The 27,312-nt window shown below is 46.3% G+C and overlaps 1 protein-coding gene across 1 annotated transcript in view; it reads left to right on the top strand.

Moving 5' to 3' along the window:
* LOC130680174 (uncharacterized) overlaps window positions 1-27,312 on the top strand; it is a 42,248-nt gene extending 14,936 nt beyond the window's left edge. The window contains exon 5 of the mRNA XM_057490437.1: window positions 25,008-27,312. The gene's annotated coding sequence lies outside the window, so the exon portion shown is untranslated. The remainder of the gene's footprint in view (window positions 1-25,007) is intronic.

Raw genomic sequence — 27,312 nt, 5'->3', positions numbered from 1 at the left:
AAGTCTGTTTTGAGCATTTTGATGTACCTCCATACTGCTTTCCACAATGGTTGAACTAACTTACATTCCCACCAGTAGTGTAGGAGGGTTCCCCTTTCTCCACAGCCTCGCCAGCATTTGTTGTTGTTTGTCTTTTGGATGGCAGCCATCCTTACTGGTGTGAGGTGATACCTCATTGTGGTTTTAATTTGCATTTCTCTGATAATTAGCGATGTGGAGCATCTTTTCATGTGTCTGTTGGCCATCTGTATTTCTGTTTTGGAGAACTGTCTGTTCAGTTCCTCTGCCCATTTTTTAATTGGGTTATTTGTTTTTTGTTTGTTGAGGTGTGTGAGCTCTTTATATATTCTGGACGTTAAGCCTTTATTGGATCTGTCATTTTCAAATATATTCTCCCATACTGTAGGGTTCCTTTTTGTTCTATTGATGGTGTCTTTTGCTGTACAGAAGCTTTTCAGCTTAATATAGTCCCACTTGTTCATTTTTGCTGTTGTTTTCCTTGCCTGGGGAGATATGTTCAAGAAGAGGTCACTCATACTTATGTCTAAGAGGTTTTTGCCTATGTTTTCTTCCAAGAGTTTAATGGTTTCATGACTTACATTCAGGTCTTTGATCCATTTTGAGTTTACTTTTGTATATGGGGTTAGACGATGGTCCAGTTTCATTCTCCTACATGTAGCTGTCCAGTTTTTCCAGCACCATCTGTTGAAGAGACTGTCATTTCGCCATTGTATGTCCATGGCTCCTTTATCAAATATGAATTGACCATATATGTCTGGGTTAATGTCTGGATTGTCTAGTCTGTTCCATTGGTCTGTGGCTCTGTCCTTGTGCCAGTACCAAATTGTCTTGATTACTATGGCTTTATAATAGAGCTTGAAGTTGGGGAGTGACATCCCCCCTACTTTATTCTTCTTTCTCAGGATTGCTTTGGCTATTCGGGGTCTTTGGTGGTTCCATATGAATTTTTGAATTATTTGTTCCAGTTCATTGAAGAATGTTGCTGGTAGTTTCATAGGGATTGCATCAAATCTGTATATTGCTTTGGGCAGGATGGCCATTTTGACGATATTAATTCTTCCTAGCCACGAGCATGGGATGAGTTTCCATCTGTTAGTGTCCCCTTTAATTTCTCTTAAGAGTGACTTGTAGTTTTCAGAGTATAAGTCTTTCACTTGTTTGGTTAGGTTTATTCCTAGGTATTTTATTTTTTTTTGATGCAATTGTGAATGGAGTCATTTTCCTGATTTCTCTTTCTGTTGGTTCATTGCTAGTGTATAGGAAAGCCACAGATTTCTGTGTGTTGATTTTGTATCCTGCAACTTTGCTGTATTCTGATATCAGTTCTAGTAGTTTTGGGGTGGAGTCTTTAGGGTTTTTTATGTACAGTATCATGTCATCTGCAAATAGTGACAGTTTAACTTCTTCTTTACCAATCTGGATTCCTTGTATTTTTTTGTTTTTTCTGATTGCCGTGGCTAGGACCTCCAGTACTATGTTAAATAACAGTGGGGAGAGTGGGCATCCCTGTCTAGTTCCCTATCTCAGAGGAAATGCTTTCAGCTTCTCACTGTTCAATATAATGTTGGCTGTGGGTTTATCATAGATGGCCTTTTTTATGTTGAGGTACTTGCCCTCTATTCCCATTTTGCTGAGAGTTTTTATCATGAATGGATGTTGAACTTTGTCAAATGCTTTTTCAGCATCTATGGAGATGATCATGTGGTTTTTGTCTTTCTTTTTGTTTATGTGGTGAATGATGTTGATGGACTTTCGAATGTTGTACCATCCTTGCATCCCTGGGATGAATCCCACTTGGTCATGGTGTACAAAACTTTTGATGTATTTTTGAATTCGGTTTGCTAATATTTTGTTGAGTATTTTTGCATCTACGTTCATCAGGGATATTGGTCTGTAGTTTTCTTTTTTGGTGGGGTCTTTGCCTGGTTTTGTTATTAGGGTGATGTTAGCTTCATAGAATGAGTTTGGGAGTATCCCCTCCTCCTCTATTTTTTGGAAAACTGTAAGGAGAATGGGTATTATGTCTTCGCTGTATGTCTGATAAAATTCTGAGGTTAAATTCATCTGGCCCGGAGGTTTTGTTCTTTGGTAGTTTTTTGATTACCGCTTCAATTTCGTTGCTGGTAATTGGTCTGTTTAGATTTTCTGTTTCTTCCTGGGTCAATCTTGGAAGGTTGTATTTTTCTAGGAAGTTGTCCATTTCTCCTAGGTTTCCCAGCTCGTTAGCATATAGGTTTTCATAGTATTCTCCAATAATTCTTTGCATTTCCGTGGGGTCCGTCGTGATTTTTCCTTTCTCGTTTCTGATATTGTTGATTTGTGTTGACTCTCTTTTCTTCTTAATAAGTCTGGCTAAAGGCTTATTGTTTTTGTTTATTTTCTCGAAGAACCAGCTCTTGGTTTCATTGATTTTTGCTATTGTTTTATTCTTCTCAATTTTATTTATTTCTTCTCTGATCTTTATTATGTCCCTCCTTTTGCTGACCTTAGGCCTCATCTGTTCTTCTTTTTCCAATTTCGATAATTGTGACATTAGACCATTCATTTGGGATTGCTCTTCCTTTTTTAAATATGCTTGGATTGCTATATACTTTCCTCTTGAGTGCTTTTGCTGTGTCCCACAGAAGTTGGGGCTTAGTGTTGTTGTTGTCATTTGTTTCCATATATTGCTGGATCTCCATTTTGATTTGGTCATTGATCCATTGATTATTTAGGAGCGTGTTGTTAAGCCTCCATGTGTTTGTGAACCTCTTTGCTTTCTTTGTACAGTTTATTTCTAGTTTTATGCCTTTGTGGTCTGAAAAGTTGGTTGGTAGGATTTCAATCTTTTGGAATTTTCTGAGGGTCTTTTTGTGTCCTAGTATGTGGTCTATTCTGGAGAATGTTCCATGTGCACTTGAGAAGAATGTATATCCTGTTGCTTTTGGATGTAGAGTTCTATAGATGTCTATTAGGTCCATCTGCTCTACTGTGTTGTTTAGTGCTTCTGCTTCCTTACTTATTTTCTGCCCGTGGATCTATCCTTTGGGGTGAGTGGTGTGTTGAAGTCTCCTAGAATGAATGCATTGCAGTCTATTTCCCCCTTTAGTTCTGTTAGTATTTGTTTCACATATGCTGGTGCTCCTGTGTTGGGTGCATATATATTTAGAATGGTCATATCCTCTTGTTGGACTGAGCCCTTTATCATTATGTAGTGTCATTCTTTATCTCTTGTTACTTTCTTTGTTTTGAAGTCTATTTTGTCTGATATTAGTACTGCAACTCCTGCTTTCTTCTTGCTGTTTTTTTTTCCTGAAATATGTTTTTCCATCCCTTGAGTTTTAGTCTGTACATGTCTTTGGGTTTGAGGTGAGTTTCTTGTAAGCAGCATATAGATGGGTCTTGCTTTTCTATCCATTCTGTTACTCTGTGTCTTTTGATTGGTGCATTCAACCCATTAACATTTAGGGTGACTATTGAAAGATATGTACTTATTGCCATTGCAGGCTTTAAATTCGTGGTTACCAAAGGTTCAAGGTTAGCCTCTTTAGTATCTTGCTGCCTAACTTAGCTCGCTTATTGAGCTGTTATATACACTGTCTGGAGATTCTTTTCTTCTCTCCCTTCTTATTCCTCCTCCTCGATTCTTCATATGTTGGGTGTTTTGTTCTGTGCTCTTTCTAGGAGTGCTCCCATCTAGAGCAGTCCCTGTAAGATGTCCTGTAGAGGTGGTTTGTGGGAAGCAAATTCCCTCAGCTTCTGTTTGTCTGGGAATTGTTTAATCCCACTGTCATATTTGAATGATAGTCGTGCTGGATACAGTATCCTTGGTTCAAGGCCCTTCTGTTTCATTGCATTTAATATATCATGCCATTCTCTTCTGGCCTGTAAGGTTTCTGTCGAGAAGTCTGATGGTAGCCTGATGGGTTTTCCTTTATAGGTGACCTTTTTCTCTCTAGCTGCCTTTAAAACTCTTTCCTTGTCTTTGATCTTTGCCATTTTAATTATTATGTCTCTTGGTGTTGTCCTCCTTGGATCCTTTCTGTTGGGGGTTCTGTGTATTTCCGTGGTCTGTTCGATTATTTCCTCCCGCAGTTTGGGGAAGTTTCCAGCAATTATTTCTTCCAAGATACTTTCCATCCCTTTTCCTCTCTTTTCTTCTTCTGGTACCCCTGTAATACAGATATAGTTCCTTTTGGATTGGTCACACAGTTCTCTTAACATTGTTTCATTCCTGTAGATCCTTTTATCTCTCTCTATGTCAGCTTCTATGCGTTCCTGTTCTCTGGTTTCAATTCCATCAATGGCCTCTTGCATCCTATCCATTCTGCTTATAAACCCTTCCAGAGTTTGTTTCATTTCTGTAATCTTCTTTCTGGCATTTGTAATCTTCCTCCGGACTTCATCTCATATCTCTTGCGTATTTCTCTGCGTCTCTGTCAGCATGTTTATGATTCTTATTTTGAATTCTTTGTCAGGAAGACTGGTTAGGTCTGTCTCCTTCTCTGGTGTTGTCTCTGTGATCTTTGTCTGCCTGTAGTTTTCCCTTTTCATGGTGCTAGGAATAGTTTGCAGAGCTGGGACGAGTGACGGCTGGAAGAACTTCCCTTCTTGTTGGTTTGTGGCCCTCCTCTCCTGGGAGAACAGCGACCTCTAGTGGCTTGTGCTTGGTAGCTGCGCGCAGGCAGGGCTTCTGCTTCCTGCCCAGCTGCTATGGAGTTTATCTCTGCTGTTGCTGTGGGCGTGGCCTGGCTTGGGCTATTGCTCCAAAATGGTGGATTCCCGTTGGAGAGGGAGCGGCCTGGAGGCTATTTATCTCCGTAATGGGCCTCTGAGCTCCCTGCAGCCCAGGGGATGAGGGTCCCCAGAGATCCCCTGATTCTCTACCTCTGGATTAAGTGTCCCGCCCTGCCCCTTTAAGACTTCCAAAAAGCACCTGCCAAAACAAAACAACAACCACAAAAAAAAAATAAAAATTGTAAAATTAAAAAAATGAAAAATAAAAATAAAAAATGGCAACTCGTTTTTATTTATTCTCCGGCGCCAGCCTCAGGCATCTGCTCACCGGTCTTGCTGCCCTGTTTCCCTAGTATTGGGGTCCCTTTAAGACTTCCAAAAAGCGCTCACCAAAACAAAACAGCAAAAAAAAAAAAAAAATGGCCGCTTGCTTTTCTTATGTCCTCCGGCACCAGGCCTCCGGTGCCTGCTCACTGTTCTTGCTGCCCTGTTTCCCTAGTATCCAGGGCCCTCCACACGCACTGTGTCTGCGCTCTGGCCTGTATGGCTCGGGCTGGGTGTTCAGCAGTCCTGGGCTCCGTCTCCCTTCCGCTCTGCCTACTCCTCTCCAGCCGGGAGCTGGGGGGAGGGGCGCTCGGGTCCCACAGGGCCGGGGCTTGTATCTTACCCCCTTTACGAGGCACTGGGTTCTCGCACGTGTGGATATGGTCTGGATGGTGTCGTGTGTCTTCTGGTCTTTATTCTAGGAAGAGTTGTCTTTGTTATATTTTAATAGGTATATGTGGTTTTGGGAGGAGATTTCCGCTGCTCTACTTACGCCGCCATCTTTGCTTCAGTCCTACCATATTGTTTTGATTACTATACTTTGTAGTATACCTAGATATCTGGGAGCCTAATACTTCCATAATACTTGTTTCTTAGTATTGCTCTGGCTGTTTGGGGTCCTTTGTCGTTCCACACAAATTTGGTAATGGTTTGTTTTAGTTCTGTGAAAAATGTGATTGGTAGGTTTTTTTCAGGGTTCTAAACCTTATTCTTTCTTGGTAAATGGGATGATGTGGTATTAACATCAAATTATAAAGTTATTCAGTCAAAGGAATGGAATTATAGCATAGGTAATGTAGCTTTTAACCTTATAGTAGCTTTGTATGCTGTTAGTACTTTGATAGAGATTGCATTGAATCTCTAGGTTGCTTTTTGTAGTGTTGACATTATAACTATTCTTCCAGTCCGTAAGGGTAGTTTCTTTCCATTTACTTATTTAGTTTTCAGTTTCTTTCATCTATATTTTGTGGTTTTGAGCATTTAGTCCTTTGACTTCGGTGGTTCAATTGATTCCTAGGTATTTTGTTCTTTTTGGTGCAGTTGTAAGTAGGAATGATTTCATAATTTCTCTTTCTTGTAATTCATTATTAGTGTATAAAAATGCAATGGACTTGAATATTGCTTTCGTATCCTTCACCTCAACTGAATTCATTTATTCTATTACATTTGTGGTGAAGGCTTTATAGTTTTCTTTATATATAGTATCAAGTCGTCTGCAGATAGTGACAGTTTTACTACTTCCTCTCCAATTTGGATATATTTTATTTTTCTTTCCTAATTGCTAACACTGGGACTTTGAGTATAATGCTGAAGCAAAGTGGCAAGTATGGGCATCCTCGTCTTGTTCCTATTCTTTGAGGAAAAGCTTTCAGCTTTACACTGTGGAGTCTGATAGGTGTGGGTGTGTCATATAGGCTGTTTTTATGTTTAGGTGTGTTCTCTCGCTACAGACTTTGTTTAGAATTTTTATGAGTGGATGTTGAATTTTGTCAAATAAGGTTTCTGCATTTGTTGAGATTATCATGATTTTGATCTTTCATTTTGTTACTGTGACATGTCAAATGGATTAATTTGTGGATGTTGAACTAACCTTGCATCCCCAGAGTAAATCCCACTTGATCATGACACATGACCCTTTTATTGTGTTGTTGAAGTCCCCCGTCTGGTCTTGGGCTGTGTGCGACCTTCTGGAAATGGCTTCCTTAGCCTGTCCTCCCTCCCTTCATGACTTGCTATCTCAGTTCCCTATTTAGTGACTTACTGTAACTGGTTACAACGAGCGTCTGTCTTGTTTGCTTACTTATCATTGGTGGTCTCTCCATGCTGAAGACTGGTCTTGCTTGCATGATTCTATCCCCAGGGCCTAGCACAGCAGTGAGCATAGTGCAAGTAATGAACATTGTTTTGAGTATTGTGATGCATGAGTTGTATGAAATATATACTTGGGCATTCAGTGACCCAAATATATATTTCCCAGGTATATTTGATCCTCGTCCACACTTCCTGAAATCACTGCAGAGCCTTAAAGGTCGAATGGGTGTCTTCTCATGTTAATGAGAGACTTTTGGACCCGACCCAATGGTGGGGGCTGGAGGTTGCATCAGCCAATGACCAGTGATACAGACAATGAAGCCCTCAGCAAAACCCATGAGAAGGGCACATTTCTCTCCCTTGGATCCAGCTTCTCTGTCAGAGAGCTTCCACACTGTGGAACCAAAGAATTCCATGCCCCACAGAGCCAGTCCTCAAGTTCCAAGCTCCACAAGGATAGAAGCTCCTTTATTTGGGAGCTTGCCCTATGTACCTCTTTATTTGTCTGTTAACTTGTATCCTTTATAGTACCCTTTATTAAACTGGCAAATGTGTTAGAAATTCTGTGAGCTGCTCTAGCAAACTAATTGAATCTAAGCGGGAGTTCATTGGACCCTCAAATCTGTAGCTGGTTCTTCAGCAGCACAGGGAACTGCCTGGGGCCTGGGACAGGCTTCTGGAGCTAGGAGTGGTGGAGAGTCTTGTGGGATGGAGCCCTTAACCTGGGGAATCTAGTGCTGTCTCTGTCTCTGGGCAGATAGCATCAAAATTGTTGAGTTCTCAGACATGCTGCTGGTGTTTTAAGAATTGCTTGGTGTGTGTGAGGCGACCTCCCCCCCCAACTCTCTCTCTCTCATACACACACACACACACACACACACATGTGCACACGCGCCTTGTTGGAATCATGCCTGCAAACTCAAATGGAGTTTGTACTATGATGTGTATGAGAAAACGGATTTGGTTTTAGGGTAGGTACTGGGATTTGTGAGAATGGCCCAGGCTCTCAGAAATATGTGGGTCTTGAAGAGAAAGAATGAAAGGCAGGGGATGAGGAGCCTTTGATGCCTGGATGGGTGTGCACACACCCTTCACAGGAAGGCGCAGCTGCACTGCTATCAGTCACTGAAGGTACAAGTTACCAGTGGAATTTAGAAATGACAGTGGCCCCAGCTCCTGTGGAGTTGGCTTCTTGGGTAGGTAAGGAAATGCAGACTGGTAAGAAGCAGGCTAACTATTCCATTCTATGGTTGTTTTTAGCTGGAACAGCCAAAAAGAAAACAAAAGAAAGTGGTGGGTCAGGGCTTGATGCTGAACCAGGCTGAGATTTGGTTCAATCTGAGCTTCAGCCATTAGCCTCAAAGCTGCCCAGAAAGGGAAAATTATGTTAGAGCAACAGCAAGTACCTCTTAAGACCTCTAGTCACTAAGGGGATAGCAAATGTAGGGGGCGGAGAAAACCAAGAAATGTGTGGAATGAGGGGATACAGTGTAAAGGAACCGGTCATTGTGTAGATCGGCATCACCAGCTTCCTGAAGAATCTTTAGTAAAGTGTGTTGGAAGAGCCACCAGTTTGGGGCTGTGTCTGGTTTTGAATGCTTTGGAGTGGAAGGGCGTGTTGGGGCTGATGCAGGACCCTCCACTCATTCTTGGACAATCCCAGAGGGCTGTTACGTGATGCAGACACACAGGAGGTTCTTCCCTAGGGGACAGGCAACCTGGTGGACTGGATAAGAGCCCCTGTGAGGTGTGGTTATCCTGAGAAGGGGGCTGCCCAACTGCCCCTGTAAATGCCAGATGGAACACCCCAGAAGAAACAGCTGATAGGCTTCATATGCAGGCCACGTGGGACTGACTTTAGGATGACCGAGATACTCCCCCACTGAATATTCCTGTTACACGTTATGTTGAATGCTGTGATGAAGGGGCCCCTGTTATATGGGCACCCCATGTAACGTTACTGCTATAATGTCAAACAACAGTTTGAGGAGCCTTACGAGATTTGTTTTCTCAGCTTCCCTTTGGGTCTTATAATACTAAAAACATTACCATAGTTAAGAAAATAGGGAGGGACAAAAGAGAGAGGCAGGGGACTCGACCCAGTTGAGTGGAAGTTTTCAGATGGTTATGGAAAAATTGGGTGAATCCAGCAGACACCGATGGGGTGGCAACAAAGTTGTTAATGTAGCACTTCCAGAAAGTGGGTGGGCCAGTGGGAACCCCTGTTCCACCAACATTACATCAGCCCCAAAACTCTGCTCTGTGTACCCCAGTTTGGAGGAATTTGAAAAGCCTGAAGGCCAATATTACAGGGAGAAACCTGACCAGGAATCGCTGGTGTGGTGGTCAGGCAGGTTAACAAGTTAAAGATTAACAAATGGGCCAGGGTCCTCTGGCTGCACCCCCAGCCTGGGACCTGACGCCTTTTGCGTGTGTATGGGTAAAGCAGCCAGGGGGAGGAGGGAATCTTCCCTGGCACTTCTTGATGCAGGGACCCCATGCACTGATTCCAAAACCTATTGGTGAATTCTATGGGGTCTAAGCTTAGATTGGGAGGATATGGAAATGCAGTGGTTGATGGGATTGAGATGAAGTTTGGATGAATATTGGGTATTTGAGCAGATGTTTGGTGAGGTGGTTGTATCCCCTGTACCTGAATGTATTATTTGGGAGTGGATATTATATCTGACTGGGGATTGCTTCCCCTGTCTAGTACAGTAAAACGGAAGGCATGTAAGCCCACCCTTTTGCCAGCTTTAATTGGGCATGCTAAATGGGAACCACTAGAACTGCCCAAGCCATACAGGTGGTTAACTTGAAGCAGTATAGAATACCTGGTGGACAAAAAGATCACCACTTTGAGTGACATGCTGGAAGTTGGGTGCTGGTGCCCATGAATTCACTGTACAGTGCTTCTGGGTGGCCTGTGAAAAAGGTGGATAGCTCATGCAGACTACAGTAGACTATCGAGGTTTAAATTAAGTTGTAACGCACATAGCCTCTGGAGTTCCAGACGTGGTCTCAGCCATACAGAAAGTACAGCAGGCTGAAGGAGGCTGGTACTCAGTGATGGACCTTGCGAATGCTTTCTTCTCCATGTTGATCTCTGAAGAGTCAACCACAGTTTGCCGTCACGTGGGAAGGATCCGTTTACTTCTGCCATGCTGCCACAGGGTTATCTAAACTCACCAGCTATTGCTACCTCTTGGTTAGGAGGCATTTGGACTTGGTGTAGGGCTTGAGTGGAATAATACCCTATGTAATGACATCATGATAATATCAGAAAGAGAGGAGCAGGCTAGGACTGAATGGAATGCAGTAGTGACATATACATGGCCAAATGGGGCTGGTTAATAAATCCAGCAAGGATCCAAGGTCTTGCTCAAACAGTGAAATTCTGAGGAATAACTTGGGTAGGAGCCACCTGGAATATTCCACAAGTGTGACTAAGAATAAACTGTCCTCCCCACCCCTAGGTCCAAACAAGAAGCCCAGCATGTGGTTGGTTGACTTGCGTTTTGGAGGACTCATATTCCGCTCCTGGGACTATTGCTAGCTCCTGTCTATGGGACTGCATGGAAGAAAGCCATATGTGAGTGGCTCCTGAACAAAAGCAGGCCATTTCCGTATTAGAAATGGCAGTTACGCTCTTGACTCCTTTGGACCCTTATGACCCCCACTCAGACATGACTTTGGAAGTGTCTGACCCCCACAGCCCTGCACACTGGAGCTTGTGGCTAAAGCCCATGAGTGCCTCCCAGCTGTGACTGGATTTTGGATCAGAAAATCCCCAGTTGCTGCTGCCTGGTATACACCATTTGAAAGACAATTATTAGCATGGTCTTGGGCCTTAATTGAGGCTGTCTCCATGACAGAGGACATGAAATATTTTTGAAGCCTGAGATAACCCATAATGTCATGGGTGATGTCAGAGAAACATGGTAATAGGGAAGGCAGCACCCAGAAGAGTTCTGTAACCAAGCAGAAATGCTTTGTGCAGGAGCAGGCTGTGCGGGGAATGCTAGAGGCCCACATGATACCCGTGAGCAGGTCGCGTTTCCTCTCAGACGGACACTGGAGCTCCCCGATGAGGTGCCAGAACCCACTGCTGCATGGGCTGTGCTGTAGGAACAGCTCTCGGCTGAATGACAAAGAGCTGCTTGGTTTGCAGGTGGTAGTTCCAGGTGGAATGGACAATACCCTGTTTGGAAAGCGGCTGCCTTAAGACCGCAGGTGGCAAGACTGGTTGTGAGGAAGGAGGAGCAAATCAGCTTAGTCTGCTAATGCAAGCTGTTTTCCTTGCAGCGATGGAAGAATTGAACAGTGAAGAAAGCCCATAATGTTGGGATTTTTACGGATTCATGGGCTGTAGCCAGTGGCCTGGCTGTATGGTCAGGTAGATGAGCAATGGAAAACGATTATGAAAGGAATGCCCTTGTGAGCTGCAGCCGTATGGAAATCACTCTGGGAATTTAAGGCGCTCACTAAAGTAGGAGATGTAGATTCCCATCAGAAGACGCCCCTTCCAGGAGCGGAAGGTGACGGGATCCACCAGATGGACCTGTCAGGTGCTGTCCTTAGAGGTGGCTGCCTGGGCCCATGAAATGAGTGGACATGGGGGAGCTGCAGCAGTGCAGACACGGGATGAACCTACACATTCTCCTTTTGCACTCTGTGAGGCACAGAATGCCAACAAGAACTATTCTGTCTGTCTACTGAGGAGGCTGTTGTGTGTGGGGAAAATTCCCCAGGGGGCATGCCCTGCTTGTAGCTGGCCAGTGGATTACTTTGGAGCAATGCTAGTAGCTCCTGGAGGCTATACGTGGGTCCTGAGCAGAAGAGACACCCAGTGGTAGATGCACATGCGCAAGATACCATTAAAGGATTGGAACAGAAGATTCTGCACCACTTTGAACCACCAAGTTACATCTCAGACCAAGGGACACACTTTACAGCCCATGGTGTCCCATGGTGGGCGAAAAGACATACCATAAGATGGATGTACCACTTAGCATGCCATCTGCAGAGCAGTGCTTTAATAGGAAATTGGAATGGGCAGTTTAAACATTGGCTGTCTAAAACGAGGAGAGTTAAAGGCATGAGGGGGTTGGCTTACACACCTTCAGAAGTGTGCTGCTCACACTGAACATGAGGGGTACTAAGACATGGTAGATTCCTCTGCTTTTCCAGGGGTCCTGGGGAAGCTGTGGTGGGGGAGGATGTTAGTGCCACCATACAGTTCTTCCCCACGTCACTGCCACTTCCTTTTTTCCTACCTGATGCAGTGGTTCCAGGTCCAGGGCTTCCTCTCTGGGTGCCAGAAGCAGGGAATATTTATAAAAGCAAGAAAGTGTAACCACACCCTAAATATTTATGCCACAATTCTTAAGGGCCTGATGGGGTGGACTGTGCCCTCACCCCATGTGTCCAGGTCAGGGCTGACAGCGGAGCCGTGCTGCCTAGAGGCCAGGACAGCCAGCTGGATCTGCACCTGGGTAACCCTACCTTCCGTGAGTGTGAGTGGACTGAGGGGAGGCACTTGTGAGACTGGTATTGTGCCAGTATCTGGACCAGCACAGTAGCCATGCTTATGTCCCCTTCGCAGGTGGAAAAGTCGGGATAAAGATACATGACAAATGGAGAGAGGGATAAACTATAGCTTAGGATAAAAGGGATAGATAAGTGGCTTGTGCACCGAGAGAAATCCACATTTTATTATTACCTTGAGAGAGGCTCGGACCAAGAGAATAACATACCTCCCAGGCACAGTTCTTAGCCAAAGCATACCAGCTGTCCAAGAGAGCGAAACTATGTGTTAGACAAGACCATCTCTGCTTTTGCAACTGGGCAAGGTTGCATGGCAGCCTGTAAACTGGAGTTTTATCACTGGGAGAAACATGGGTGATAAGATCTGTTGACAAACTGAACCAATATACAAGTGTTTGTAATGACTTTATAGGTCAGATGAGTTACCACTGTAACTGTGCCCAGCACACACTGGCCTTTCCAAATGCCAGGCCTATTTGCATGGTACTATTGTTCTGTTGTATAAATGCTATATGAGATGTACGGGTGTAACAGCATGATCGTTTTGCTGTTAAGGAATCCGTGTTTGCAGACCAGGGAGTGGACTGCAATAAAATGCCCTCCCTATTACTTTTCTTTCTTCCTCCTTTACTGCCTTCTTCCCTGAATTCTTGCTTCCCTGGACTCGTCCTCACCAATACAACAGCACAGTAGCTGTTTAGCTCCATCCTGCACCTGAGCTAAGATGCAGGAGGTGAGGCAGAAGGAGCTGGTGGTAGCAGGGGCCTGGTGCAGGGTGAGGTGGCCCCTCATCTGAGGCACGAAGGTGGGTCACATTGAAGAGGAACAGCAGGGGCAAGACCAGAGCCCAGAGGAGTCCAGTGTGATTCCTGCAAAGGGTGCTCGGGCAGTGACCAGCTTTGCCTATGCCCACAGCAGCCAGGTTACCTCTGGGCTTTATCACGTGACCTCTCTGATAAGAGGTTTGTAGAGGCTTTAAAAGAAATAAAGAAGATGCTCTTGTAGTTTTCTTGGTGTTTTACAAAATACCTCTGGTAAACCCTAGAGCTTATTAACAAAACAAATTCACTTCTCCCTCTCCCTGAATTGGGTGATGACTTGGTCCACCCCTACTGCTGTGTAGTTATTGCTTGTCTTAGGGCTCTCCCCGATGCTCGGAGGGAGAGATGAACTTTATCTAGGCTGCTCACCCTCTCCTCGGCTGCTGGAAGGCCTCTTATGACTGCCCTTGCAGCCACAGCTGGGCTGGGCTGGGGCTGCTGGTTACAGGGACAGGCACAGGCACAGTTCTCTTAACTTCACCTGTCAGGACTGCACAGCCCTGAGGTTACCTCAGCTTCCAGCTCCACTGACCAGCTTGAGGTTTCCAGATCCTGTTAGGTTTTTTTTGTCTTCTACCTTTCTGCCAAAAACAGCTCCACTTAAAACGGGGGTGTATGAAAATATAGGGTTTTGTACTTCCAGATATAGCAAAGGATCTTTGATATGTAATGACCGTGTGTGTGTGTGTGTGTTGTGAGAAAGAGAGCGAGCATGGGAGCTCTTTAATGGTCTGCCTCTCCGAGCCCTCATTAAAAGGGTATCAAGAATTCATTGCCAAGACTAACGTCAAGAAGGTTTCCTCCTATTACTTTCGTCTTGGAGTTTCATAGTTTCATGTCTTAACATTGAGACTTTAATCCACTGGAGTTTATTTTTGTGTATGGTGTGAGATGGGGCTCCAATGTCATTCTTTCGCATGTGGTTATCCAGTTTTCACAATACGGTTTGTTGAAGAGACTCTCCTTTTCCTTTTGTTATCCTTGGCTCCTTAATCAGATGATCATGTATGTTTATTTCTGTGCTCACTCTTTTATTGTGGTGTATGTCTGTCATGCCAGTACCATGCTGATTTAATTACTGTAGCTTTCTAGTCTAGTTAGAAATCAGGAAGTGTGATGCCTCCTACCATGTTCTCTCTTGATTGTTTAGCTATTCTGGGTCTTTTGTGGTTCCATATGAATCTTAGGATTTTTTTTCTAGTTTTGTTAAAAAAAACACCATTGGGATATTTATGGGGATAGAGGTGTGCCAGGGAGGAGGGACACCTGGGTCTACCACCACCACCGTTGTGGCCAGTACCAGCTTCTGAGATTATCAACAGTGCTGATGCTGCTGTGCGTGTCTGTTTATACTTGTCCCTGGTTGTCCACTCACGGATCAGCAGACTGAAACTGAACTGACCCATTTGCCCACCAGGTGTCCCAACTGGTGGCAGCTGCCCTTCTACAGGCACATTCAGAGTAGAACTTAGGAGCTGCCTGTGGCTGCAGGCCCAGTGCAGTTTCTTCTCCCTCAACCCTGTCCTGGCCTCTCCTTTCAACTGCCCTGTTTCCAGGGCACTGAATCTCTCCCCTCGTGTCCCTCTCGCACGTCTGAAGCATTTTACTTGGTGTCAGGGGGCACAGCTTGCAGCAGCTGGGTGCACAGGGGCAGGGCAGTTGTTGTTTGCTATGAGAATCAAGACAGTCGCCCCATTCCCTAAGGACTTGCTATGAACACTGTAAATGTCACAGGGACCTGTTCATTAGCTCCTACAGATGTGGAACTTGAGGTGCAGAGGGAATGAGCCCAATGACCTTTGTGGAATGGTGAGGGTTTGGTGGTGCTATAGGAATATGGACCAGTGGCCCTGCTGTTCCTGCCACCCCCATTCACTCTGTCCCCCAGTAGCCCCTTCTACAGCCACCTGTGTGCCTTAACTTCTGTGCTCCCCACCAGGCCCCTGCACTGTCAGCCCAGGTGTGCAGTGGGCCTGCCTGTGGCCCAGCACAGACGATTCTGGACTCCCTGACAGGGCTCTCGGGCAGAGCCTATGAGCAGAGTCTGTGGCGCAGGACTTCACAGGGCCTCTCTGGGTACCAACCCCAGCCTCCTCATCCAGGTGTGGCATCTCAATATGGAGCCCCCTGAGGACATGGTGCTTGGACAGATATGGAAGAGGCCACCCAAACCTCCTCAGGTCTCTGCCTGATACGCTTTTGCAGGATAAGCCTCCAGAGGAGGAGCCCACAGAGCCTGTCACCCCTTAGGGGTGCGCATGGAGCCTGTCACCACTCAGGTGCAGTCCACAGAGCCTTTCACCCCCTCAGGAGGAGCCCCCGGGGCCTATCACCACTCAGGTGCAGCCCACAGAGCCTGTCATCCCATCAGAAGGCGCCCACGGAGTCTGTCATCCTCTCAGGAGGAGCCCTCGGAGCCTGTCATCCCCTCAGGAGGAGCCCGGGGAGCCCATCATCCCCTCAGGAGGAGCCCACGGAACCTGTCATTGCCTCAGGAGGAGTCCACGGAGTCTGTCATCCCCTCATTAGGAGCCTGTGGAGCCTATCATCCCTCAGGAGGAGCCCACGGAGCCTGTCACTCCCTCAGGAGGAGCCCACGGAGCCTGTCACCACTCAGGAAGATCCCACGGAGTCTTTCATCCCCTCAGGAGGAGCCCATGGAGCCTGTCATCCCTCAGGAGGAGGCAACCGAGCCTGTCACCCCTCAGGTGCAGCCCACCGATCCTGTCATCCCCTAAGGAGGAGCCCATGGATTTTGTCATCCTCTCAGGAGGAGCCCACGGAGTGTGTCATCCTCTTAGGAGGAGCGCACGGAGTCTGTCATCCTCTCAGGAGGAGCCAGCAGAGCCTGTCATCCCCTCAGGAGGAGCCAGCAGAGCCTGTCATCCCCTGAGGAGCCCACGGAGCCTGTCATCCCTCAGGAGGAGGCAACGGAGCCTGTCACCTCTCAGGTGCAGCCCACGGAGCCTGTCATCCTCTCAGAAGGCGCCCACGGAGCCTATCATCCCTCAGGAGGAGCCATCAGAGTCTGTCATCCCATCAGGAGGTGCCCACGGAGCCTGTCATCCCCTCAGTAGGAGCCCACGGAGTCTGTCTTCCTCTCAGGAGGAGCCCACGGAGCCTGTCACTCCCTCAGGAGGAGCCCATGGAACCTGTCATCCCCTCAGGAGGTGCTCACAGAGCCTGTCATCCCCTCAGGAGGAGCCCACGGATCCTGTCATCCCTCAGGATGAGGCAACGGAGCCTGTCACCACTCAGGTGCAGGCCACTGATCCTGTCATCCCCTCAGGAGGAGCTCACGGAGTCTGTCATCCTCTCAGGAGGCGCCCACGGAGGCTGTCATCCCCTCAGGAGGAGCCCTCGGAGCCTGTCATCCCTCAGGAGGAGGCAACGGAGACTGTCACCACTCAGGTGCAGCCCACTGGTCCTGTCATCCCCTCAGGAGGAGCCCACGAATTCTGTAGTCCTCTCAGGAGGAGCGCACAGAGTCTGTCATCCTCTTTGGAGGAGCCTGTAGAGCCTGTCATCCCCTCAAGAGGAGCCCACGGAGCCAAAAGTGCCTGAGGCTGCCCCAACACCTGTCAGCCCTTACCTGATATTGTGCCTTGTCCCAACACTCTTTGTGTTACTGTTGCCGATCTTATGCATCTGGTGCTCCAAGAAGGTGAGGGAGCCCTACCCACACAGCCCTGTGCCCAAGTCTCCAGCACCCTCTCAGGTACCCTGGCACCTGCCTGCCCTAGTACCCTGTTCTAAGGTCATCACCTGACCAAATGCTTAGGTACAGATGCTGCTCCCCCCATCCCTGGGCTCACACAGCCGGATGCTGAGGGGCTCTGCACCTCAGGCTTGCCTCAGGGAAGTGGCCTATGAGATATCATGGCCACTGGGGAGAAGTGACCCAGGCTCTGAGACGGGGTTGCCTCACAAGAGCCAGTGCTCTGCGGGACTCAGGTGGACAAAGTCTGGGGAGAGATCTCTACTGTGGAGGGGAAAAGGGATCCTGAAGGGGCAAAAATGGCTGCAAAGGGAGAAGCAGGTGCCCCAGGATTCCTGTCCTCTGGGGCAGCTGTGCCTTTCAAACCTGATGTGGCCTCTGTCCATCCCTAGAGACTTGTCATTCCTTCCCAGTCAGTACTCTGGGCCAGGTTGTGCAGGGACCTGTGCTGCGCACGGGACAGAAATAGAGCAGCTGCATTCCTGCCACAGCAGCTCCAGGTCATGTCTGCACTGCTGTTGGTCCCTGGGGTGCCTAAACAGAGCAACAGCAAAGGCCAGAGGCTGGCCTGGGGCGGGGCGGGTGCAGAAGGTGCTGGCCAGCCGGCCCCGCAGGGATGCGTGCGGGGCTCTGGGAGAGGGAGGACCTGGAAGAGGTGCGAGAGGGCGGCTCCAGCAAGAAGCCAGCAGGTCCCAGGCGGGTGAAGGGGGCCGCGAGGGCAGCAAGCCAGGCTGTGGTGTGGCCTTCCCCGAGGGCGGGGCACTGGGGATGGGGGCTCATGAGCTGGCGAGTAGAGGGGAGAGCAGGAAGGGAAGGGGGAGCGACTCCTGGGTTCATAGGACGTGAGGGCTGTCGATGAACACCCTGAGTGGGACGTCTCTACCGGGAGCAGCCGCCCGAGCCTGGCTGTCTCCCCGCGGACCCCCAGGAAGGTATGGACTCTGCTCAGGCAGGTAGAGCAAACTGCGCACAGGCCCACAGGCGGCGGGCACTCTGACTGACATTCAAAGCCCTGTTTGGGCCCTCTGCTGCAACGTAGGGTCCCCCCCGTTCTGCATGGCTAAGTCAGAGCCCTCCACACCCCTTCCTGACTGTTTATCTCTTTATCCTTCTATTTTCCAAAAGCCACCACCGAAACCAGACAAAGTCCTGTTTGGTTGTCATGGTGTCAGATCCTGATGGGCACACTGGCCTTCCCAGAGGCCTCCTGCAGCCTAGGGATATTTCTTCCCACCCTCCAGCTCTCAGCACCTGGGCAGAGAGAGCTGACAGAAGAGGGTGACAGAGGGGCAGGGTGGGCCCCCTAGAGGAGGTGGGAGTCACACAATGTCACCCAGATGACGCCCTTATCGTGCTCCCATCAAAGCCTAAGGGTTTTCTCTGTCACGGAATAAGCAATTTGGGGGCCTGTTTCAGCCCTGGTATGATGCCCCCGAAACAAAGGGGCTTTTGATCAGTCCCCAAAGGACTGTTGTAGAAGGCTCTTCTGCAGGTCTCAGGTGAGTTTTTGGAAAAAAGCTCATCAGGTTTCAGGACCTGGTCCCCACTCTGGGCTCTGATGAATGTTGGGCTCCATTTCACAGGTGTTCTTCCCTGAATCCCAGCTGAGACAGGGGCTAGGCTAGGGCTGACCATTAGGGACAGCAGGGCTGGGGAGGGTGGAGGACATCTTACTTGGCACTAGGCTGTGAGGGAGGCCGAGCCCAGGTGAGCACAGAGCCCATGGACCAGCAAAGCAGGCATAGCTCACCTGCCATGGGGCCCCAACCAGGGCCCATAGCTGGGGCACAGCATCCCGAGGCAGGGAACGAGTGTCTGGATTAGTGGGAAGCAGGCCTCCCTGCCCAGGGCTATACCCTGCATGGGTGCAGTGCAGCCTGGGGAGACCAATTTGCCAGTGTCAAGTGAACACAGCCCTGTGCTTGCAAATGCTCACATCCCTGACAGCCCTGCTTCAAGTTACAGAGCCCCAGGACCAGGTTTCTCTAATGAGCGCTGCCTCAGGGAATAAAAGGGACATGGTAGAGTTTCTTGTCCTTTTGGGGAAGAGCCATATTGCAAACTAAAAGGAGCTTGCTGGTTTTTCCCCTGGAGGACTCTCCCCTAAGGTACAGGGCACTACTCCTTTGTCCTTTGAGTTCTCCCAGCAAGCATTTGCTGAGTGGCCAGTACATGCTGCTGCAGGGCAACAAATACTGTATCACTGCCCCAGGAGCTGCCCTGCCAGGAAGCAGACACTGTTTTGTCCTCCTAGGACCCACAGTTGGGTGACCGGATATGCCCCACGGTGATTGTGTCATGTTGTGGGTGCCCAGACAGGGTAAGAGCTATAGAGGTAAGAAGGGCCCTAGGGAGAAGCTGAGGTACTGGGCGGGGCTGAGTGAGGACGGGGGGCAGCCACCTCATGCCCCCCAGACATGCGCCCAGAAGGCACGGCCTGGGCAGAAGCCCTTGCAGAAGGCCCTTCAGCAGACAGGGCCAGAGCCAGCTGCAGGGCCCCTAAGGCCCACTGAGAGGAGGGTTGATGGGGTGTGTGGAGGGGTCTAAAAGAATCCCGCCCCCAAGGAAGAGCTAGGGCCGCACCCAGTGGGTCTAGCAAAGAGCCAGATGGGACTCTCTCCCCTCCTCTGGAGGCAGCAACCAAGCTGCAGGCTTCCTGACAGCCACGTCTGCTTTTCAGGGCAAACAGGACACCTTGGGTGACTTCGCCCACAGCTGCACGCAGGGCCCACTGATGTGCTGTCAGCGCAGAAACATGCTAAGCCGGGCATAGGGATGCTCCCCCTGCACTAGGGGCTTTGCTTTTTGCCCCTGTCCATTTCACTGAGGGACTGACGGTCAGAGAGTCCTGTCCAGGCATCTTCCAAGGAAGATGCCCAAGACATGGAGGCATGGTGCTCATGAGCTCCCCAGCTGGCCCTGGGCATGGCAACCATGTAGTCCCTTGCACTGTGGACTCATGGGTGTCAGGAAACTTCATTATCTAGAGCATTAGCCAGCTCTTCAAAACTGAGCTAAAAAGGGCTACAGGGAGGCAGGCCAGCCAGGCCTTGCCTCTCAGGTATCATCCCTCTCCTCTGAGCCCCCTACCCTGGGGCTATGCTTGATCCCCCCACCCCACCCGCTGAGACTCAGGACTCAGGAGTGGGCGGGAGCATGGCCAAGCCACCTCAGTACTGCCTGGATGACAATGACTGGTTTTTCCAGGTAGTAAATATTCTCATATCATTGCCTGTGCAATGGGGGGAATCCCAAATATACAATTGTCGCCTGGGAATTCAGTTAACAGTGACAGTTTTTACTGAGTTCTCCCTCATGGGACAGATGCCTTAGAAATGTACATATTTCCAAGTTTTAATCCTCCAAGTAACTGCACATATAGGTACTAATACCGTCCCTGGTTTACCAAGACAGCTCTGACAGACAGAACAAACGCCTTGCCCTAGGTCACAAGGCCTGGAGGTGGCAGAGCTGGACTGGAACCTCGAGGCCTGGCTCCTCCCTTCTCACTGCCCTACCCCCCTTTCGGGGCCGCACTCATCGCTTATGGTGGCTTCCTGGGGCCAAGGATAGCAGTGGTCCTGGCTCACCCGGGAGGCATGTCTGAGATTCCTCATGTGTAGACTCCTTTCACTGAGCAGGCCAGGGGACCCAGAGGCCATTACTCTGCCAACATCTATCTGAGGGCTACATGGCCACATTCAGGGAACCCCAACTCTCGGCGGCTGGGCAGGTGGGCATTTAGAGGCTGTGAGCATTATCATTCTCTTTCTATAACAAGAGGTCCTTGGAAGTGGCTGCCTCCACAGCCTGTCACCCATCTGGAGGTGCCCCACTCCCCTCGCACTAGTGGCCTCCATCTCATCCCTGCAGCACAGTCACGGACAGGCCCTGCACAGGGCTTGGGCTGCAGTCACAGTCTCATCTTGTTGTCTTCCCTGCCCTCAAATGGCAGCAAGGGAAGTCATAACAATATCTGAGGAAAGGGAGTCCAGAGCCAGGGCAAGGGGCTACCCAGGAAAGGTAGGGCAGATTTTAATGCCTGGACAGAGTCTCAAAGGAGGAGCCCATGCTGGAGGCCAGCATCCAGGGACAGGAGGGCATCCATAAAGGCCCACGCTGCTGGTCCTTCTGGGTCCTGAACTTGACTCCTGTGAATCAAGGAAACCAAAGCCTTCTCCGAATTCCAGTGGCATCTTAGTGAACTTCTCTGTCTACTCTTCTGTGAGTATAGTCACATTCGCCTTGATTGTTTGTTTATAGTTCATGATTCGTAGTTAAGACAGAAACAGTAGCCAAGACAGAAAGAATTTGTTTGTTCACCATGAGGATTTATTTGTTATCTTTCAGAAGGTTGCAAACTGTTGAGAGTTGGACTTGATTAGTGATTGTGCTTGGAGACCCCAATACAGAATGTTATTGTTGTTAACCATTTCATCAATAAATATGAGAGCTGCCTTCTCAGTACCACTCTTGTCCTGTCATGCCTTGAGTCCCCTGGCTGGACCTTAGGTCTTTGACGACTAATCGCGTCTCTTACCTCATCTGCGGATCAGAGACAGGGAAGGGGCCCGACAAGTGGCACCCGAACAGGGACCTGATAGACGGTCCAAACTTAGGGTGAAGAACCTCCGCTCGGCGGCACTTGCAATTCACAGGTGGGGAATGCACCGAAGATCGTTGATCCGGTAAGATTCCCGGGAAAGTGCGCGTAGGGAACAGGATCGAGCCGTCAGGGACACTATAATGGGCCAAACTGAAACTAAAGCAGCTAAACCGGAGGATTATTTAAAGTTACTCCGTGCCCTCCTAAAAACATCAGGAGTGAAAACTTCTAAAAAGGATTCTGCTCAACTCTATAAATATATTTAAAAATATTGTTATTGGTTGCCACCACAAGGGACACTTAAACAGGCTGATTGGGAGAATGTATTAAGAGATTTTTTAAAAGCCCACAGACAGGGAAACGTCATCCCTGTGCCTGTTTGGTCTTTATGTAATTTGATCACTCTTGCCTTGCAGCCTTTGCAAACTCCCCCACTGTCTGAAACCAAGTCAGACACAAGAGTGGGAGAGAAAACTTTTAGATGATGTGGAAAAATCAAGTAAGCAGTCTTCATCCCCACATCCACCTGACTCCTCTTCGTCGTCCTCTTCCTCTTCTTCAGAGACTGATGATGAGAGTTCTGTTCGTTCCTCTCATCATAAAAATCCCTTCTCTGTTCCTGCTACGTCTGCTTTCGCAGGCAGGAATACGTAAAGCCCAGAGGGAGGGTGATATAGATGCTTACCTGACACCCTTAGTAGCACCAGTCAATTTAACTCCTTTTGGGCCAGGTGAGGATCCTGACTTTCCACAAGGAGGGGTCAAAGCACTTTATACACCTATTCCTTACAAGACATTAAAAGATTTTAAACAGGCTATTTCTTCATATGGTACTAATTCTCCATATGTTGTGGGTCTCTTGAGGGGGTTGGCAGAACAGGAAAGGATGATTCCTCACGATTGGGATTTATTGGCTCGTACTTGTTGAGACTCCTCTGAGTTTTTACAATTTAAAACCTGGTGGTGTGAGGAAGCAAAAGCACAAGCTTTGAGAAATCAGCATGACAATCCTCCAATTCTTATAACTGCTGAACAACTAGCAGGACAAGGAGACTGGCTGCAGATAGAAAGACAAGCTGGGTATGATGACACGTAGTAGTTGGACACTAAAAGAATTTTCCACAAGCCCGTGGAATCCCCCTGTATTTGTTGTAAAAAAGAAATTAGGATATTGGAGACTTTTACAAGACTTGAGACAAATTAATGCAGTTCTTAAACCTATGGGACCTTTACAACAAGGCCTCCCTTCTCTGGCTATGGTTCCAAAAGACTGGAACATGGCTATAATTGATCTTAAAGATTGTTTTTTTACAATTCCTTTAGCTATAATAGACAGGGAAAAGTTTGCTTTTACCATCCCTTCTTTAAATTTGCAGGCACCTTCAGAAAGACTCCAATGGAAAGTACTGCCTCAAGGAATGTTAAACAGCCCTACAATTTGTCAAAATTATGTGCATAGAGCTCTTCAGCCTATATGTGAAAAATGGCCTTCAGCTTATGTCATTCATTATATGGATGATATTCTCATAGCCCTACCTAAACATCTATCTCTTACCAATATTCTCAATGAGACTGAAACTGAATTAAAACAATGGGGATTACAAATAGCGCCAGATAAAATACAAATACAATACCCAATGAATTATTTGGGAAATAAAATTCAAGAAAATTCAATAATCCCTCAGAAAATTCAGATTAGGAGAGATCATCTTAAAACTTTAAATGATTTTCAAAAGCTCTTAGGAGATATTAATTGGATCCGATCATTATTAGGAATTCCAACTTTTAAATTACAACATCTTTTTAATACTTTAAAAGGACCCTCAGATCTTAATAGTCCTAGAGACTTAACCTCAAAAGCTGAGGAAGAACTCAAGTGGATAGAACACATTCAAAAAGCTCAATTATCAAGAATTGACTTACACAAACCCTTACTTTTATTAATTTACTTTACTCTTCAGTCTCCCACAGGATTGCTCTGCCAATGTGATGGTTGGTTAGAATGGATATTTCTGCAGTATCAAACTAAACCCTCCTTACAACCTTACACTGACAAAGTAGCCTCCATTATCCTGAAAGGATGACAGATTAAGACAGATGATTGGTCAAGACCCTCACTCTATTATTCTTCCCTTATCTAAACAAAATATTACGCAAGTATTTGAAGAAAATACTCATTGGCAAATAGCATTTTCAGATTATTTAGGAAATATTGACTGTCATTACCCTAAGAATAAATTATTTTCCTTTTTTCAGCACCATCAATGGATCCTTCCTCAAAAAACTTCTCCTAATCCATTAATAAATACTGTTACCTGTTTTACAGATGGTACAAAATCTTTTAAAGCAGCCTATACAACTTTTCTGGTTTGTCAGTAACTTTTCAAACGTCTTTTACTTCTACACAACAAAATGAGTTATATGCTGTATTGCAAGCTCTGCAAGATTTCCAAGTCCTCTCAGTATTGTTACTGACTGCTTATGCTGCTTTTTCTGTTCCTCTATTAGAAACTGCAACATTGGGCACCGTACAATATCCTATTAACACTATTTTCTCAATTACAGGTGTGTATCCGTCAACGTCTATATCCTTTTCATCACTCATATATGATCACATTCTCATTTACCAGGTCCTTTATCATACTGTAACGATAAAGTAGACAAGCTTGTTTCCTTGGTTAATTATTCACCAGCTCAGTGATATCACGACCTGACTCATGCTCGTTCTTTCACCTTACAGAAGCGTCTTTCTCTCTCTGCATCTGGAGCTCACAATATCTTGAATTCTTGCCCAACCTGTTCTCAAATTAATTCTCCTCATTTGCAAGCAGGAACTGTTCCCAGGGGAACGCGCCCTAATGCCCTGTGGCAAATGGATGTTACTATTGTTCCTGAATTTGGAACTCTTAAACATGTTCATGTTTCTATTGATACTTACTCTTCTGCTTCATGGGCGACAGCTTTACCAGAACGATCTCATCATGTTATCACTCATCTTTTACAAGCATTTGCAGTACTAGGCGTTCCTGCCACCATAAAAACTGACAACGCTCCAGTTTACCTTTTCTCTATGCTAAAGAAATTTTTCAGCTGTATAATATTACTCATAAAACAGGCATTCCTTACATTTCTACAGGTCAAGCTCTAATTGAACGTCGTCATCTTACTCTTAAGCATTATTTGTTAAAACAAAAAGGGGGATTACTCCCCGATATGATAAAATTAACTGCAAATCAACGCTTAATGCATGCTTTACATGTTCTTAATTTTGATCTCTTAAAGGGTAATGTACGATCAGCTATGGAAATACATTTTTCTTCTGACAATATTTCTTTTCCTGAAACAACAGCAGTTCCTGTGTGGTGGTCTCCAACAGGTTCTTCACAGTGGTATAAAGGTCATATCAAAGTGTGGGGCAAAGGGTTTGTTTGTGTCATTACAGAGGATCAACGTTTGATTTGGCTGCCCAGAAAAAGCATTAAGATACAATATGAAGAAGAACTCCCAATACCAATATCCTCTGGAAGAGCTGCTCCAGAGGATGGCCACGAACAAACTTCACCACTGGAATGAAGCTTCCTAGATAGTGAAGTTTCTATTTCTATTTTTGGTGATAGCATTCATACGTGTACACACTGCACAAGCTTGCACTATTACAGCTAGTGTGAGCAGTCCTCCATATTTAGGCTGAGGAGTAGTCCTTCAGTGTGTATCTACCTGTTCTACTCCTGTAGGTCCTCTGGTATGGAAAAAAGATGGCGAAGAGATATATAGACAAAAGTATGGAGGAAAACTTGGATGGAATAATGCAACTGATCAGTCTAAAAGAGATAATACTCGCTATGACATTTATAAAACAGTTTTGACCAGAAATGATATTGGCAATTATTATTGTGAGAAATATTAAAAAGGAGCTCCTGATATATTATATAAAAGTAGTTATGTCTACTTAGACATATCACTCTCTCCAGAGAGGGAATTTTCTTCACCTAACATGTGGTTACAACTTGCAAGTTGAGGATTGAACAAGTCATCTTTTTGTGTAGCAGGAGATTCCTCTATTAGTGGATTATTAAAGAAAAATTTGATAGCTATAGGACTCCCTTTTTCTGTTTTCACTAATATTTCAGGAATAAACATTACTCATTCTCCTGAAGTTCTTACTTGTGAAATTCAATTGAACTTACCTGTCAGTACTACTATAGTTTCTGAGTGTGTATGTATTAATTGCACTCATATTCCTTCCCAGTGTAATTCTACTATTTGTGTAAAATGTCCTTTTGGATATAGACTTCCAAATGGCTGGGTGTTTTTATGCAATAAAAAAACATATCAAGCCTTTTCTTCACATTATCAAGGTGTTTGTGGTGTGGGATGTATTCTTCCTGCTCTTATAGACCATCCTGGATATAAGCACAGACAGGTTTCTCGAGCCCTGCCACCTGATTGTGACGACAACTTGAAGTTGTTGGATCCTGTTGCTGTAGCTGTCGCTGCTGCATTCATCCTACCAGTTCCAGGACTCGTAGGAATGCAGAACGAAATATCCAAGATGGCCTGTGCATACAGTAAAACAACAAATCTGACTGCTTCTGTATTACCTGAACTCAACCAAGAACTGGGAGAAGTACGAGTTGCAGTACTTCAAGATGGCGCTACTATAGACTATCTATTGTTAAAAGAACATATGGGATGTGAACAGTTTCCAGGTATGTGTTGTTTTAATCTGTCTGACTTTTCTCAAACTATTCACAGTCAAATAGATAATATTCATCATATTATTGATAAGTTTTCTCAAATGCCTGAGTTACCTAACTGGTTTTCTTGGTTTCACTGGATATGGCCAGTAATTGTAGGCCTGCTTCTTTTGTGTTATTTGCCTTCCTATCTTGATAGCCTGGATGCATCATATAGTCACCAGTTTATTGAAACCATTGCATGCTTATGCTACTTTCCTGAAGTGATGTCTAAGAAATGATTGTTCTTTGTATTGTTACTCATGAAAGTCCATGCACTAAATCTTTGTATTTTGTGATTTCTACGATTAAGGCTGGACATAAAAGTGAGAGTATGAAAACAAACATCAGCGAACATCAGTCAATTCCTAATGCCTCCTTTTTCTGTATGTTCTCCCCCTGTGTGGTCCCAGGAGATGGCTGGTTAGCCAGAGACGGGTAAGATTCCTCATGGGAGGAACAACCTAAGACAGGCACAGTCATAAAGGGTCAACAGGCGAGGAGGTGGGGGCCAACTGAGGCGAGGCTTAGAACCTCGTCCCCCCATTTATATGAGGCATTCTTTGCTGCTCTTGTCCAGCTAGGTTAATACTTAAAAAATTAAAAACGGATCTTTCGCTTGAGTTACAACAATCATTATTTCAAAGTTCTTTAATAAAAAGGGGAAATGTGGGAATTTATATGGAATTTATATATAAAGTATAAAAATCATATGTATAAGCACATTTGCCTTGATGGTTTGTTTATAGTTCATGATTTGTAGTCAAGACAGAAACAGTAGCCAAGACAGAAACAGTAGCCAAGACAGAAACAGTTTCTGTGACACGAGTGCTCTTGTATTGTTCATCATGAGAACTTGTTTGTTATGTTTCAGAAGGTTGGAAACTGTTGAGAGTTGGACTTGATTAATGATTGTGCATGGAAACCCCAATACAGAATCTTATTGTTGTTAACAACCATTTCATCAATAAATATGAGAGATGCCTTCTTGGCACCACTCTTGCGCTGTCA

The sequence above is a fragment of the Manis pentadactyla genome, chromosome 13 (assembly GCF_030020395.1).
Source record: "Manis pentadactyla isolate mManPen7 chromosome 13, mManPen7.hap1, whole genome shotgun sequence".
Lineage (NCBI taxonomy): Eukaryota > Metazoa > Chordata > Mammalia > Pholidota > Manidae > Manis > Manis pentadactyla.
This window is presented reverse-complemented; position numbering and strand designations above follow the sequence as displayed.